The sequence below is a fragment of the Bombina bombina genome, chromosome 6 (genome assembly GCF_027579735.1).
Source record: "Bombina bombina isolate aBomBom1 chromosome 6, aBomBom1.pri, whole genome shotgun sequence".
NCBI lineage: Eukaryota > Metazoa > Chordata > Amphibia > Anura > Bombinatoridae > Bombina > Bombina bombina.
The window spans coordinates 1,014,974,242-1,014,990,338 of record NC_069504.1 but is presented as its reverse complement, the minus strand read 5'-3'; positions in this window follow the sequence as shown (position 1 = coordinate 1,014,990,338).

Below are 16,097 nucleotides of genomic sequence, written 5' to 3'. Positions count from 1 at the left end.
ATAAAACCTGAGTTCTCTGCAAGCCTGTAGCTTCAATAATAAATGCCACCAGTGATGAACCGTGTTAGGGGTTAACCGCATGGGCCTATCCCACTCCCAGTTTGTTTGACATGCTTCAAGAGAAACCGATTTGAGATACTTAGGAATAATCTAGTCAACTCTGAATACTATATTGGGGGTAAGGGGGGAGAAGGAGGGGAAGGAGGGGGAAAGGAGAGGGGAAAGGGAGGGAAAAGGGAGGACGGAGGTCATAATGCAGACTTATAAACCCAAATATTCACCCTATGAACCTAATTCCCTAAATTGAAATCTGATAGTCTCATCCATAAATGATCCTAATAAATTTGCTATACCAGTGAATATTATTATGATTCACAGATCAAATATATCAAGGCTAACAGCCTGCAAATCTTACAGGGAATAATGCAGAGTAAATAGCGCATTCAACAAACATAGGGTTGCTAAATGATACATTGAATGGTCAAACTATTTTGGGGTGAAGGGCAACATAAATGTGCGCATAACTGGAACTATACACAAACTCCATTTTGTATAATTTTTACTATGAACCTATCTACTTGCCCCATTGTCTCTAATATATATTAATAAACAATTGTATTATATAACACTTGTGAGAAAAAATAAATAAAATATGACTAAAACAGAATACTTGCGAAAGCTTCCATCTAACACATACTAAAAATTAAAGCTTCATCTTTAAATAGGTTAGCCCTTGTCAAAAATATACACAGACAGCGGCATATCAAGCACATAAAGCATAATGTAGAACATAGTTAGAGTAAGTTTTGTGCACATATATTTTTAAAACTAAATATAAAGACAACAGTGTAAGCAATTAGACAGAAACCTAGATAACCAATAAGGGTATGCATGTGAGTATCTATGTAAATACTTATATTTTACTGACAAGAGAGACTTTAATATAATGTTCATCTAGACTAGTGAAAAGATAATGAAGACTAGAGAGAGCATATGATAAACGAAATCGCACTGCACAAACATACAGAACATAAAGTGTGTTTGCTGCTTTAACTTTAACCTTATAACCATGCACAGACTGCTGACCAGACCCAAATGGAGCAATAGTCATGTATAGTGGAAACCATGCATCGTAATAATAAAGAAAGTATCCAGAGAGATGTGAGCAACAAGCTGCACCATAGTGACGACTTGACAAATCGGTTAAAGTCCAGAACAAAACAGTTCGAATGGTGCATCGCTGTAGTTCTTATTCAGCCAAGGAGCCTAGCCTACCTCAGCTCTAATAACCTCAGAAAACTGAAGATAATTCCCTTTACCACAAAGCACATCTTCATCTCCTGTATATATCTTAACTGCATCAGATCCAGCTCCGCTACCGCAAAGCAGGGGGAGAGCTCCACTGACATGGCCGCCGCCTGCAGAAGCCACGCACGTCATGTTTGAAGGTAGGTTGTGCTGCAGGGCTGGATTTCTCAGAGAGCACAGCGGGGCTATATCCAATTTGGAAACAGAAATTGCGGCAGGGCGGCTCCTAATTCCAGCGACCTCTTTTAGCCAGTCTCTGCTATAATAAGAAAGAGCGTTTCTCTGCCTTAAGGGAACAAAGTAGTTGCACGAGATCTCAGAGGCCGGCCCAGCAACATAGTCACTCTGGTAACCATTAGGATCTCTAGAAGTCGGATTCAGATCAACATGACGATCGGCTGACAATGTAAGTTTGTCTTCTCCTTCTATTAGGTTATCACACCACTCACATAGAACCAGCTCTAGGTTAGCAAAATGATGTTGTAGGAGCTGCGTCACAGCCAGCCTCCATTTATCCAAGGCCTCCATCGCAATTGGACTGCTGAGTTTCTTGCAAGGTGAACAAAAACGTCTAACTAAGAGTTCCCAATATCTCCAGAGATGCGCAATATAAAAGGGTCCCCTTTGATGTTCCAAAGATTATTTTAGGTGCCAATAATCAGTAATTATAATATATGAAAACCAGGAGCTCCTTTCAAACACGTCTGGACCCTTTGCTAGTTGGCTCCGCCCCCCGACAGAATTATTTGAAATTAAATAATATATACCAGATCCTATATAGAAAGGGAAACATAAAATACATTTAACATTAAAATAAATGTACTGAGATGAAATACATATAGCTAAAAACTTTCGTGTTACAAATGATCATAGCAACATATAATAAAAACGGTGCTCTGACAAAATGCAGAAGGACATTTGGCAGACGGACATTTGGCAGACGGACATTTGGCAGATGGACATTTGGCCGACAGACAGAAAGATAAAGAATGTTCCGATTTCAGCCGAGGGCAGATACGTTCCAGAGTGCTCTGTTCTAATCAGAGCCTCGGGCGCCGCAACTGCCTCTGCGAACCTTACCATGGGTCCAAGAGGCACGTCTTGTAATTCTCTGTCTGGGAAATTATCTATCTATCAAATCTATCTATTTATCTATCAAATCTATCTATCTATCGTATCTATCAAATGTATCTATTGCATCTATTGATCTATCTATCTAATCTATGTATCTATCTATCTATCAAATCTATCTATCTCGTGGACGGACTGTTATCTGACAGCCACTTGTGTTTCGGCCAAATGTCCGTCGGCCAAATGTCCGTCTGCCAAATGTCCGTCGGCTAAAAGTCCGGCCACAATAAAAACAATTAATGAATATACTGTATGTGCAATATTAACTATCAAGTACATTACTAGTGTCCAATTAAATACACCCTATTTAAAAATATATACATATACATAGGTGTTAGTGGAAAAAAATGTTTTGATCATAGACGAAACATAACTATCAAAGAAAAACATATAATTTCATAAAAGAGGACAATATCTAAATGAATTAATTTAAAATTGGCAATATTAGCAGTGGAATTTAAAAATAAATTGTTTTAAAAAATATAGGCAAACTATGAGTGAATGACATATATTAAAAAACTTTTATGTGAGAAAGTCTTGGATATCTAAGTCTACATTCATGCCATTCGGCTGCAAACAATTGAGTTTTTTAACCAATACGTCTCTTGTTGTCTCAATTTAAGCAGTTTTTTTCGTGTCCCACTTGTTAGGTGGTATCCATTCTATAATTTTTGTTTCTAAACAATTTGGATTTTGGTTGTGAGCAAATTTAAAATGTGCTGACACACTATGGGGTTCCAAACCATTTTCAATATTATTGAGATTCTCTCTAAATCTGTATTTTACCTTTCTCTTGGTCCTCCCAATATAAATCAAATTACACAAACAAGTTAGTGGATATACAACAAAAGTAGTGATACGTGTGGATCTACTTTTACAGGGAGATTCCTTACTTTTGTTGGTAAAGCATATACTATTTTTGCTAATGTGAGGACACATGACACAGTTTTTTGTTCTGCAGCTAAAAAGGCCTGGTGATGTTCCGAACCACTGCACAGTTCCCTTTTTAAATTTCACTGCTAATATTGCCAACATGTTTTTAATTTTAAAATCAATTTTAAATTAATTCCTTTAGATATTGTCCTCTTTTATGAAATTATATGTTTTTCTTTGATAGTTATGTTTCCTCTATGATCAAAACATGTTTTTCCCACTAACACCTATATGTATATATTTTTAAACAGGATGTATTTAATCATACACTAGTAATGTACTTGACAGTTAATATTGAACATATATGAATTAATTGTTTTCATTATCTGTTGCTATGATCATTTGTAACACGAAAGTTTTAGCTATGTATTTCATCTCAGTACATTTTTTTTTTTTTTTTTTTTTTTTTTTTTTTTTTTAAAAGAGCTTTATTGAATAACAAAAATACAAGTGTGATAAAGCCACATAACACTTATGAAAAATACACAGGTAATTAGAGGCTAAAAAAGTCATACACTTCAAATTGAAATCTGCCCCCGTTCCCAGGACTCAGCTGGAAACGTGAGTTTACAATCATACTGTTTTTAAACAATTTTTAGATGAACATGTGAGAACTATGTATCAAACAACCTGTATAGAGGGAGGGGAGAGTCGGGAGTAGGTCATTAGAGAAAAGGGGGTGTAGAGGGGAAAAGGACCTAGAATGAAGAGGGAAGGAAAAAAAAAAAAAAAAAAAAAAAAAAAAAAAAAATTAAAATTCAAACAGAGATTTCACATCCAGCAGCAAGGGCTTTATATTGTGCCGCGCCATAACGCTAATAGAAGTTCAAATTTGTCTAATGTGTGGTTTTTGAGATAGTGGTATCTCTCTAGGGTCAGCAATTCCTCTACCTGAAGACTCCACTCTCCCAGCGTAGGGATCGAGCGGGTCTTCCATTTTCTTGGTATCAGCTTTTTCGCTCCAGTGATCATAAGTAGCAGCAGTGCCAAGTGTACCTGGCTTGCCGTCTTGGGTAGTCTTAGGAAAAGCATGATCTCCGGGCTTGCCGGAACGTGAATGTGCAGGATCTCAGACATCTTACGCACAACCTCATTCCAAAAAGGTACCAAAGTGGGGCATGACCACCATATGTGCAGCAAGGAGCCGTGGCCTCCACAGCCCCTCCAACACAGAGGGCTAGCCGTTGGGAAAAATCTATGCAATCTGATAGGCGTCAGGTACCACCTGCTAAAGAGCTTAATATGTGATTCTTGTATAGTTGATGAGACCGATGATTTTTTTATAAGTTTAAACGCTTTTAACCATTGTTCTAATTCAATGTCCAGCCCTAAGTCCTCTGACCATCGAGTAGTGTAAGTCGGGAGTGAATCTGTTCCCTGCAAGGTCACTATTTTGTATATGAGGGAGATTAAGTGTCCAGGGAGGGAGTCTCTAGTGCATAAACTCTCAAAGGTAGTAAGGGATCTGTCCAATTCTCGCTTTCGTTTGTGGTTAGAGATAAAGTGTATTAACTGATTGTAATGCATCCACGAGGAGAAGATATTGGGTTGAAATGTCCTAAGAGAGTCAAGCGATTTAATCTGTCCTGATTCTACGACCCCCATGACTGAACCCTCCCTGACTCTGTAGGGTATAATTCTATGAGCTCCCAATCTGTGGTAGGGTATCTCCGGGTTTTCTATAACTGGTGTTAGAGGAGAGAAGTATGAGGAGATATTAGTGGAGGTCATGACAGTGGAGTCCCAGTTGCTAAACGCCTCATCAAAGAGGTGATATCTGTTAATTATCTTGGGGCGCTGCGCGGGGGGAAGCCATGCTAGAGAGCCCACATTACTAACCTTCAGAATTTGTCTATCTAAGCCCACCCATGCTTTGTGTTTAGGATTATGAGCCCATTCCACTATCCTCTGTAGTCCTATAGCTTTTTTGTAATTGGAAATATCAGGTAGGCCCAAGCCTCCTCTATCTCTTGGTAAGTACATGGTGCGTTTAGGGACCCTGGGCTTAATATTATCCCATGTGTATTGCTCAATAAGTTTCTGTATTTGGGCGATATAGCCCTTTGGCAATGTTATGGGAAGTGTCTGGAACAGATACAACAGTCGGGGCAAAACATTCATCTTAATGACCCCCGCTCTGCCCAGCCAGGATATGTATCTGTTTCTCCATGAGGAGAGATCGGCAGCAATCTCATTTTTAAGAGGAACGTAATTATATTTAAAGAGATCTGTTGGGTCAGGAGTTAGAAAAATGCCTAAGTATTTTAACTTCTTAGCGGCTATTGAAATTTGGTATTTTTGTTGTAAGTTCTGTATTGCTTTTGGACATGTATTAATGTTAAGGAGCTCCGACTTGCTCAAATTAAGAGAAAAGTCAGAGACCTTTCCATATTCCTCTAATTCCGCCAGTAATTCAGGGAGCGATTTTGATACATTAGTCAGAGTGTACAAGACATCGTCAGCGTAAAGCGCCTGTTTGTGTTCCGCGTCCCCCACTCTTATTCCGTTTATGCAGGAATTCGTTCTAACTTTTTGTGCGAGAACCTCAATGGTTAGGGCAAAGAGGAGTGGAGACAGAGGGCAGCCCTGCCGAGTACCATTCTTTATGTCTAGTGGGTCTGAAAGGGTGTTGTTGACTCTGATCCTGGCGTTAGGGTTGGAATATAAGGCTAAGACGTAGTTCAAAAACACCTGGCCAAATCCCATCTTTTCCAGTACCCGACGCAGGAAGACCCAATTTACCCTATCAAAGGCCTTCTCTGCGTCGGTGGAGAAGAGCACCATCGGAGTGCCCGAGACCCTAGCATGAGTAATCAGCTGGGTCACCTTGATAGTGTTATCCCTGGCCTCTCGGCCAGGGACAAATCCCACCTGGTCATTACTGATCAGCTGCGGCAGATATTTATTAAGTCTGGATGCCAAAATCTTCGCCAGCAGCTTCATATCTGAATTTATCAGGGATATGGGGCGAAAATGACCTGGGGTATCAGCTGACTTACCTGGCTTCGGTATAACAGTGATGTGTGCTTCTAAAAGGATTCGTGATAGTGAGGGGCGATCTCGTAAACTATTAAATAACTGGAGAATTGGGCCTGCTAGAACCTCCTTAAACTTCTTGTAATATGCTGTGGAAAAACCATCAGGCCCTGGGCTCTTTCCCCCTGGTGAGTTTTTAATGGCTTCAAACAATTCCTCAATTGTAATGGGAGAATCCAGAAGATCAGAATCTTCCTTTGATAAAGTGGGGAGGTCTATATTTCTGAGGTAAGAGTCAACATTAGTTTCGTGTTGTAGGTCATTAGCTGCCTGATCTGGCCTGTTTGATGGACTGTGGATGTTGTATAATGAGTGGTAGTATTTGTAGAACTCGTTTGTAATCTGCTCACTGCTGCGCAACTCTCTACCGTCGGATGATTTAAGGGAGTGAATGTGCGAACGAAGTTGTCGCTTTTTAAGAGATCTCGCTAGGATTCTACCGGGTTTGTCACCTCCTTCATAATAATACTGTCTCAATTGCAGAGCTTTCTTTTGATGTGACTGTGTTAGGTGTCTCTGAAATTCAGTCCTAGTGTTCTTTAGGTCGTTTAGTGTACTCATACAAGATGGACTGGTTTTGTGTTTTGCCTCGAGCAGCGCAATCTGTGCCTGAATAGTATTGTATTTGGTTCTGTACTGTTTATTAAGAAAGGCTTTGTGTCTGATCAGAGATCCTCTGATCACGCTTTTGTGGGCTTCCCATATAATCTCTTGTGTAGTGTCCGGGTAAGTATTGATCTCAAAGTATTCTTTTAATGTTTTAATAATATCGTTAAAGATGAGGGGGTCGTCAAGGATCGAGTCGTCTAACTTCCAAGTATTATGTGTGATGGGAATATCAGGCCAGAGGATCGAGCACGAGACAGGAGCGTGGTCTGACCAGGTTATGTGATCAATGACGCAGTTGTGGGTGAGTGATAAACCGCAGGAGTCAGTATATATGTAATCCAGTCTAGAATAGCTATTATGGGGGTTAGAGTAGAATGAAAAATCCCTGGCCGTCGGGTGTAGTGTGCGCCAGATGTCATGGAACTTTAAATTAGCTAGTGTCTCATTTACCTGACAAATTGTCGAATTGGGAGTGCATGATATACCTCTTGAGGTATCTACTAAAGGGTCTACAACCAAGTTAAAGTCGCCCGCTAAATATGTGATTCCTCTAGAGTGTTCCAAGATTAAGTCTGAGATGTGTTTTAGAAAAGTCTCTTGACCCTGATTGGGAGAGTATATGGAAACCAGTGTTATGTAGTGTCCAAAAAGGGTCCCCACCAATAGCAGGAAACGTCCGTTAGGGTCTTTTTCTATAAGCGTTGGAAGGAAGGGGACTGACTTGTGGAATACTATGCCCACTCCCCCTCTTTTAGTTTGGCCTGAAGCGAAATATGCTAGAGGGAACCGGGAGTTATTCCATTTGGGTTCTTTACCTTTCTTAAAATGCGTTTCCTGAAGTAGGATTATCTGACTCTGAGATTTTTGCAGTTCCCTAAAAGCAATAGAGCGCTTGCCTGGGTCATTTAGACCCTTTGCATTAATAGTTGTGATATTTATGGAATGGTCACAAAATTTCTTAGACTTGTACTGTTGTGGCATGGTGATCACTCTGAGAGAAAAAAAAAAAAAAAAAAAAAAAAAAAAAAAAGAGAGGGGAAAAGGGGAGAAGGTTGGGGGAAGTTTAGATGGGTGGAAAAGAGTTGGGGAGATAGAGGTTACCTGGTGCAAAGGTGAGACCCAAAAAAGTTTTTAACAAGGTAAAATTAGGGGTGGTTGACCTAAGATCTCAGGGATGCCCCAGGCAGACCTTGTAACAGAACAAAGAGTACAAAAATAGGGGAAAAGCCCCTTAACTGACGTAAGCTATATATAACTTATAAAATACAAGCAACATTTTTTAAGTAGCGTACATAAACATTATTATTAACCAGCCTTCTCGATAACATTTAAAGAGATGAAATACCAGTCTGAAAGTGTCTTGCTTAACTCTTACCCATAAAGCTGTAAGTGTGCGAATTAAGTGTCAGGTAGTTATTTAAGTTCTTGAGGCACGTTAGATGTGAAGAGTGTATAATTAGGGAGCAGCCTGAGTAGCTTATGTCGTGATACATTACATGTAGCGAAGGTATAGAGGTATGTCCTCTTAAATAAGAGGGTAAGCAATCAAATTGAGATAGTATGGGCGTTAGAAGCGCCAAGTCTTTTTCGGGGAAAAGGCAAGAGTTGGTTGTCTAACGTATATGTATAGTGGGTTGTGTGTGCATGCTATTCATGTCTCACGTGTTTACTTAACAGAGTAGTATTCTCAGTTATCTCTTAGTGTTTTCAGCCGAGTATACGACAGACACCCCAGAGAGGAGCAGTTTATACCTATAAACCCAATAAGTTTGTTTTTACATTGAAAACATTTTTGTGATATAAAACAGATTAGATGTTGAACATTAGACAAATATCAGTATATTAAGCAAAATTATTTCTCCAAGAGGGAAGTCGTATTGTCTCATAAACTCTTTGCGTAGATTTTCGGATTCACCTCTGTGCATATTCAACACTATGAGGACATGTTTATACTATATCTGTGGGCTATAAATGCTCATGAGGAGCCACTATGTTAAGGTCTTGCGGCATTAAATGCCTCGGGGCACAATATATTCTATGCCAAGGACCTCTGCAGGTCATATATTGAAACTACAATGGGGTACATAATGCTCTCATTAGTCTAATTGTACCTCTAAAGCCCCAAGGCCATCTTCGGTAAGAATGACTAGGGTGATACATAGTATTAGTGAGACATAGCTGAAATCTAGATAATTACCCTAGAGAAATAGGTGATGGGCCTCTCAGGTACAGCAGATTTAACACAGAAGCCACAATTGGTAATGCAAGACACATTAAGAGTTCAAATACAAATGTTATGAGGTGCACAAGGTCCTATGTAAAAGTTACAGTTCAGAGCCCTGAGGCTTAACATACTTTACCCCTCAGAGACTTCAGCTTGATGTTCTTGTGCTGATCGTGTTGGTAGTCGTGAATCGTTCACTCTAGAGGTGTCCGTAAGGGCGTTTGAGATCGCCAAGCTGTCAAGGAAGTCTCTGTGATCCATTCCTGGCCTGAAAATTGAGGTTTTATTGTTATTGGTGGCTATTATTGAAACCGGAAAGCCCCACCTATAAGGGACCCCACGGCTTCTAAGAGCAGATGTGATGTGTCCTAAGTCTCTCCTTTTCTGCAGGGTCATAGGTGACAAATCCGAGAATACCTGTATTTCTTCACCTATGTGGGTGATTGGATGTTTTCTTCTTGCGCCTTGGAGGATTTCTTCTTTATCTTTGTAGTTCAAAAATCTGACAATTATATCCCTCGGAGGGGCCTTGTTGGGTGGTTTGGGCCGAAGAGCCCTATGTGCCCTCTCTATGGGAATCTCGGGGGATGTTGGGGTGTCTTTGATAATACGAAATAGGGCTTGTAAATATCCCTCTATGTTTTGGGGGGTAACAGCTTCAGTTATTCCACGAAAGCGTAAATTGTTTCTTCGCCCCCTATTGTCCATGTCCTCTATTTTGTCATTGAGGAACTGCAGATTATCTGTGTGGTTTTGTATGTCAGCAGTGTTTTGACGGATCTGGATCATATTATCATGTGAAGTTTTTTCGGTTTTGATAACTCTAGCTTCAAGAACAGAAAGGTCTTTCCTTAGGTCTCCAAATAAACTTCGCATCTCATTTAAAACACTTTGAATATCTTCCTTAGACGATAAGTTATGTATGTCACTTTTAGTAATACACTGGGAATGGCTGGCATTAATGTGTGGAGCAGATGCGCTGCAGTTGTCCTGTAGTGGTTCCATTTCGCTCCCACCAAGGTCACTATCAGTGTCTATAGGCCTAAGGTAGTGGCTCATAGGCTTAGTAGAGCTTGTTTTATCAGTTTTATTTACCCGCTTGCTAGGCATGCCCTAAGAGTGTTGTAGAATGGGAGACCAGTAGATAGTAATTGAAACTCCAATGTAGTTAGTTGAAAAATTGTTAGATATGAATTGTTATCTATATGATAGGGGATGTGGTGCGGTAGCAAGCACTCAATAAGGATAGAAGTATTTTATTTCTAGTATGCTAAAGTTCTCTATTAGGCAGCGTGCTGGGTTAATAAAGGCTTCGTATCCCAACAGAAGAGTCGTGCCCTGTCAATAAGAGGCCCTGACGTGTTTAGTTGTAATTTCTCCTAATAAGTGTGGAGCGTTTGGTGAAATTTTTATAAGATACAGGGTATGTATGTCCACACAGCTTTGTTACCTGGCCTTTGATTTTGCAGGGGGCCTTCAACGGCGTGATGTCTGTGACGTAGATCGAGTAGAGGCAAGCCCGGGAGTCAGCAGTGTAATGCAAGCTCTTCTTCGGTGCAGGAACCAACTGCAATCCGGGTCTAGCGGAGCACAGGGTAAGTTCCTGTTCTCTCCTTAGGGGATCTGTGTTCCGGTGAGGATCCGGTTAAAGTCTATGTAATCGGCTGCTTGCCAGGAGAGCGGGAGATAGGCCCAACCTGAGGAGTGACTCGTCCGGGTTTACCTGGCACTGCTGTGTCAGAGAGGATCGCTGCTCGGGAGGTCCGCCACACAGGCACAAGGTGCAGGCGGGTGTTGGTGTGTCAGGGTAGGTCTTAAGCCGGGTCTGTGTTGTGGTCTGCGGGTGGGCCTTTATAGGATCCTGTGCGATCTGCTGCAGTCTATCGAAAGAGGTAGGGTGGCTTCTTTTAAGTATAAGCCATAAACCTATATGGCCAGGATCAGTCAGCACTGATATGGAGAGGATTTTGGGAAGGTTTTAGATGCTTAGTTGCTGTTAAAGGCTATAATGTCAGCTTAGGTGGCTGGAGCTTTCCTAATGTGCGGCCATCTTCCAGCGTGGCCAAGCTCCGCCTCCCCAGTACATTTATTTTAATTTTAAATGTATTTTATGTTACACTTTCTATATCGGATCCGATATATATATATTATTATTAAATTTCAAATAATTCCGTCATCATAGATCACAGATGCCAGCTCAAATAAATTTTTAACTGGCTACATTGTTATAGCCACATTTGTTTAAATGCAATCTTATTGGCCTCTCCGCTATCTAGAGAACACTGACTGGTGGGCGTTTCCTGGATCTGGTAAAAAAGGCAAGGGACCAGGTGAGTTCCTTTACTCTTGAAAAAGTTCCAGCGAATTAGGAACGAAACGTACATCGAGAAAGAGCTTCACCCCCATATCCTATATCCCTGCGACGCTCCGACACTTTGGACTAGATTTCAGGTGCTATTCTAGCTGAGGGTTTTACACAGGACTTTGCACCGCCTAAACAGCCTAGCCTGGTCAACTGTTCACATTGAGAATCACTCGGTGAAGCCGGCTTTGTGGACTGTTTATTTATTTATGTATTGGATTCAAGTTCCAGTCAGGACACTGAGAAGCCGTTGATGTGTAACCCTGCATCTATCACTGCTTATGAATTCACATTTTTAACTCATATTTTGTGAGTAGCCTTATATACGCTTGGGGCTATTATTAAAATTTGTTTTAATCAGCGCTTAGATCCTTGTTGCGCTTCTCTTATTCTTTTTTCATTAGGTTTAGTTAGTGTTGGCGATGTTTGGGAACAGCAGTTTAGAGGTTAATAGGTTTATTTAGTTTCGGCGATGTCTGGGAACTGCGGTTTAGGGGTTAATAGGTTTAGTTAGTGCTGGCGATGTTTGGGAACGGCAGTTTAGGAATTAATAGGTTTATTTAGTGTTAAGTTAGTGTTGGCAATGTCGGGCAATGGTGGTTTAGGGGTTAATAGCTTTATTTAGTGTTGGTGATGTGGGGGGGAGGCGGTTTTAGATCATTTTGTTTCGGCAATCGCCGGCAAATGAGTTATGTTAAATTAAATAGTTTTTTCGTATCCTTTCATTTTTTCGGATTAATTCTTTATTCATATGCATTATTCTATTCTAAACCTCAGAATAGAATAATGAATATGAATAAAGAATTGATCCAAAAAAACAAACGGATCAGAAAAAACTATTTAACTTAACATAACAAATTTACCAAAAATTTTTTTTTTTTTTTTTTAAACTTAAAGGGACATTCTAGTCAAAATTAAAATCCACATGAATGCATTTCAGTTTTGAATAGAAGCATTTTTGTAATATACATGTGTTAGTAAAAATACTTCTAATAAAAGCTATAGCTGTTTCAAAAGTGTATTTAAATATGCACAGTGCACCAGCATTTTAAACACAGCACTTGCTCAGAGAGCCTAAAGAGCTTGTACTATCTGGTAATTACTCATTTTGTTAATTGCTGACATGATACAAGCCCCTCTGGCATGTTGAGCAGCTACAGTATTGAAAATGCTCGTGCACTGAGAATATCTAGCTATGCTTCACATGCACGTGCAGAGAAAAATGTTAACATTGAAACAGTAATAACTTTTACCAGAAGCATTTTAGCCATTATATGTATATTGCAAATATGTTTCTATTCAAATATGTAATTCATCTATGTGCATTTAAATTTTGGCTGGAATGTCCATTTAACTAAACTAATTTGCCGAAACAAAATTATTTATTTAACTAATGAAAATGAACCGAAACAAAATTTTTTGGCGTCACACATGTCTAGTGGTAAAGCAAGAACGGAGTCCAAGGGCAGGCCAAAGGTTGGGTACCGGGAAATCAGTCCAGGAACAAGGTGCCAAGTAGTAAAGCAAGAACGGAGTCCAAGGGCAGGCCAAAGGTTGGGTACCGGGAAATCAGTCCAGGAACAAGGTGCCAAGTAGTAAAGCAAGAACGGAGTCCAAGGGCAGGTCAAAGTTTGGGTACCGGGAAATCAATCCTGCAAAAAAGTACGAAAGAGGAGATGGCAACAGGAGAGCATTGGCAATAAAGCAGGTGAATCTAACACAGATAAACAGACACCTGCAGTTGTTATAGCAGGTACAGAAAACCAAGCAAGTATAGGTGATGTGGCTGCTATGGGATACCAGGTAAGTGTAGCTGGTACAGCAAGATACATGTAAGTTGCCCCTGGCACAACAGGTACAGGAGACTCAGCAAGTACAGGAAACCCAGCAGGTACTGGTGATGGGGTTGGTATAGGATACCAGGTAAGTGTAGTTGGTACAGCAAGATACATGTAAGTTGCCCCTGGCACAACAGGTACAGGAGACTCAGCAAGTACAGGAAACCCAGCAGGTACCGGTGATGGGGTTGGTATAGGATACCAGGTAAGTGTAGCTGGTACAGCAAGATACAGGTAAGTTGCCCATGGCACAACAGGTACAGGAGACTCAGCAGGTACAGGGAACCCAGCAGGTACAGGTGGTGGGGCTGGTATAGGATACCAGGTAAGTGGAGCTGGTACAGCAGGATATAGGATAATTTGCCACTGGTACAGCAGGCACAGGATACTCAGCAGGCACAGGAAACCCAGCAGATACAGGGTAGGTTTGCAACACAGGATAAGTAGAGCTGAAAATCAAGTAACAGACAGGAACAAGGTTAATTGCACAATAACCCAGCCCAAAGTGATGGGTTGATCAAATTTATATAGGAACTCCCACATCTGTGGACACTTAGGGCTAGATTACGAGTGGCTTGCTAATTATTGCGCACAAGCGAAAAGGGGTTTATCGCGGCTCATAGCGCGCATTGGAAGTAGGGTGGTATTTCTAGTTGAAAATAAATGCGTCTGCTTGAGTGTAATGGAATTTAATGTGCGTCAGGATAGCGTGACCTTAGTGTTCTGGTTAACTGTTACAAGACAAAAAATTCATAATAACACTATCTAATAAAAATAATTAAAAAAAAAATAGCACACAAAAGTTATAAGGTCTCAGGTGTTGTATATATGTATTTACAGACATATATACACATATAAACACATAAATACATACAGTCTATTTTTGAAAAATACAAACCCCCAAGCTAATGTTACAAAAAATAAAAAATAAACAAATCTATCCAAAATAAAATTTTTAAACCTAAACTAATACCCCTATAAAAATAAAAAATCCCCCCAAAATAAAAACACCCCCTAATCTAATACTTAACTACCAATTGCCCTTAAAAGGGCCTTTTGTGGGGCATTGCCCTAAGTTAAACAGCTCTTTTACTTAAAATATTTACCAATTACCCCCTAACAGTAAAACTAACCTCCCCAAAATAAAAAAAAACTAAGTCTAAAAAAACCTAAGCTACCCATTGCCCCTAGAGGGGCATTTGTATGGGCATTCAGCTCTTTTACTGCCCTTAAAAGGGCAATCAGCTCTTTTACAGCCCAAAAAAAACCCTAATAAAAAAAAAGCCACCCCAAAAAATAAAAAAAAGCTGAAGACTAAGCCCCAAATAGGTACTCACCATTCCTGAAGTCCGGCAGTGAAGGTCTTCTTCCAGGCTACTCCATCATCTTCTATGTTTATCCGGAGTGAAGGCAGCTTGAAGCAGTCTTCCCCGATGCACAGATCCAGAACAGTGGTCCTCAATGGCGGTCTTCATCGGTGGCTATCCTCAGCAGCAAGGAGGCTCCTCTTCATCCGATCTCCGGCATACACTAAAAATTGAATGGAAGGTACCGCAATCAATTTGGAGTACCTAGCATTCCTATTGGCTGAAATTTTGAAATCAGCCAATAGGATTAGATCTACCAAAATGCTATTGGCTGTTCAAATCAGCAAATAAGATTTCAGTAGCTCTCATCCTATTGGCTGATTTTTAAGGGGGGTTTGGGTGGGTTAGATTAGGGGTATGTGGGTGGTGGGTTGTAATGTTGGGGGGGTATTGTATGGTTTTTTTCAGTCAAAAGAGTTGATTTCTTTGGGGCATGTCCCACAAAAGGCCCTTTTAAGGGCTGGTAAGGTAATAGAGCTGTTAACTTTTTATTTTAGAATAGGGTAGGGCATTTTTTTTATTTTGGGGGGCTTTGTTATTTTTTTAGGGGGCTTAGAGTAGGTGTAATTAGTTTAAAATTATTGTAATCAGATTGAGCTCGCATTCTATTGGCTGATCGGAACAGCCAATTGGCTGATCGGAACAGCCAATAGAATGCGAGCTCAATCTGATTGGCTGATCCATTCAGCCAATCGGATTGAACTTCAATCTGATTGGCTGATTCAATCAACCAATCAGATTTTCCTACCTTAATTCCGATTGGCTGATAGAATCCTATCAGCCAATCGAAATTCGAGGGACGCCATCTTGGATGACGTCATTTAAAGGAACCTTCATTCGTCGTTAGTCCGTAGGTGAGGAAGGATGGCTCCACGTCGGCTGCTTCAAGATGGACCCGCTCCGCTCTGGATGGAAGAAGATAGAAGATGCCGACTTTGGACCCTCTGGAGGACCTCTTCTTGCCGGATAGGATGAAGACTTCGGACCCTCTTCTGGACAGATCGGTGATACCCGGCTGGGTGAATACAAGGTAGGGAGATCTTCAGGGGCTTAGTGTTGGTTTGGGTGGGTTAGATTAGGGGTATGTGGGTGGTGGGTTGTAATAGTGGGGGGGTATTGTATGTTTTTTTTTCAGGCAAAAGAGCTGATTTCTTTGGGGCATACCCCGCAAAAGGCCCTTTTAAGGGCTGGTAAGGTAATAGAGCTGTTAACTTTTTATTTTAGAATAGGGTAGGGCATTTTTTTTATTTTGGGGGGCTTTGTTATTTTTTTAGGGGGCTTAGAGTAGG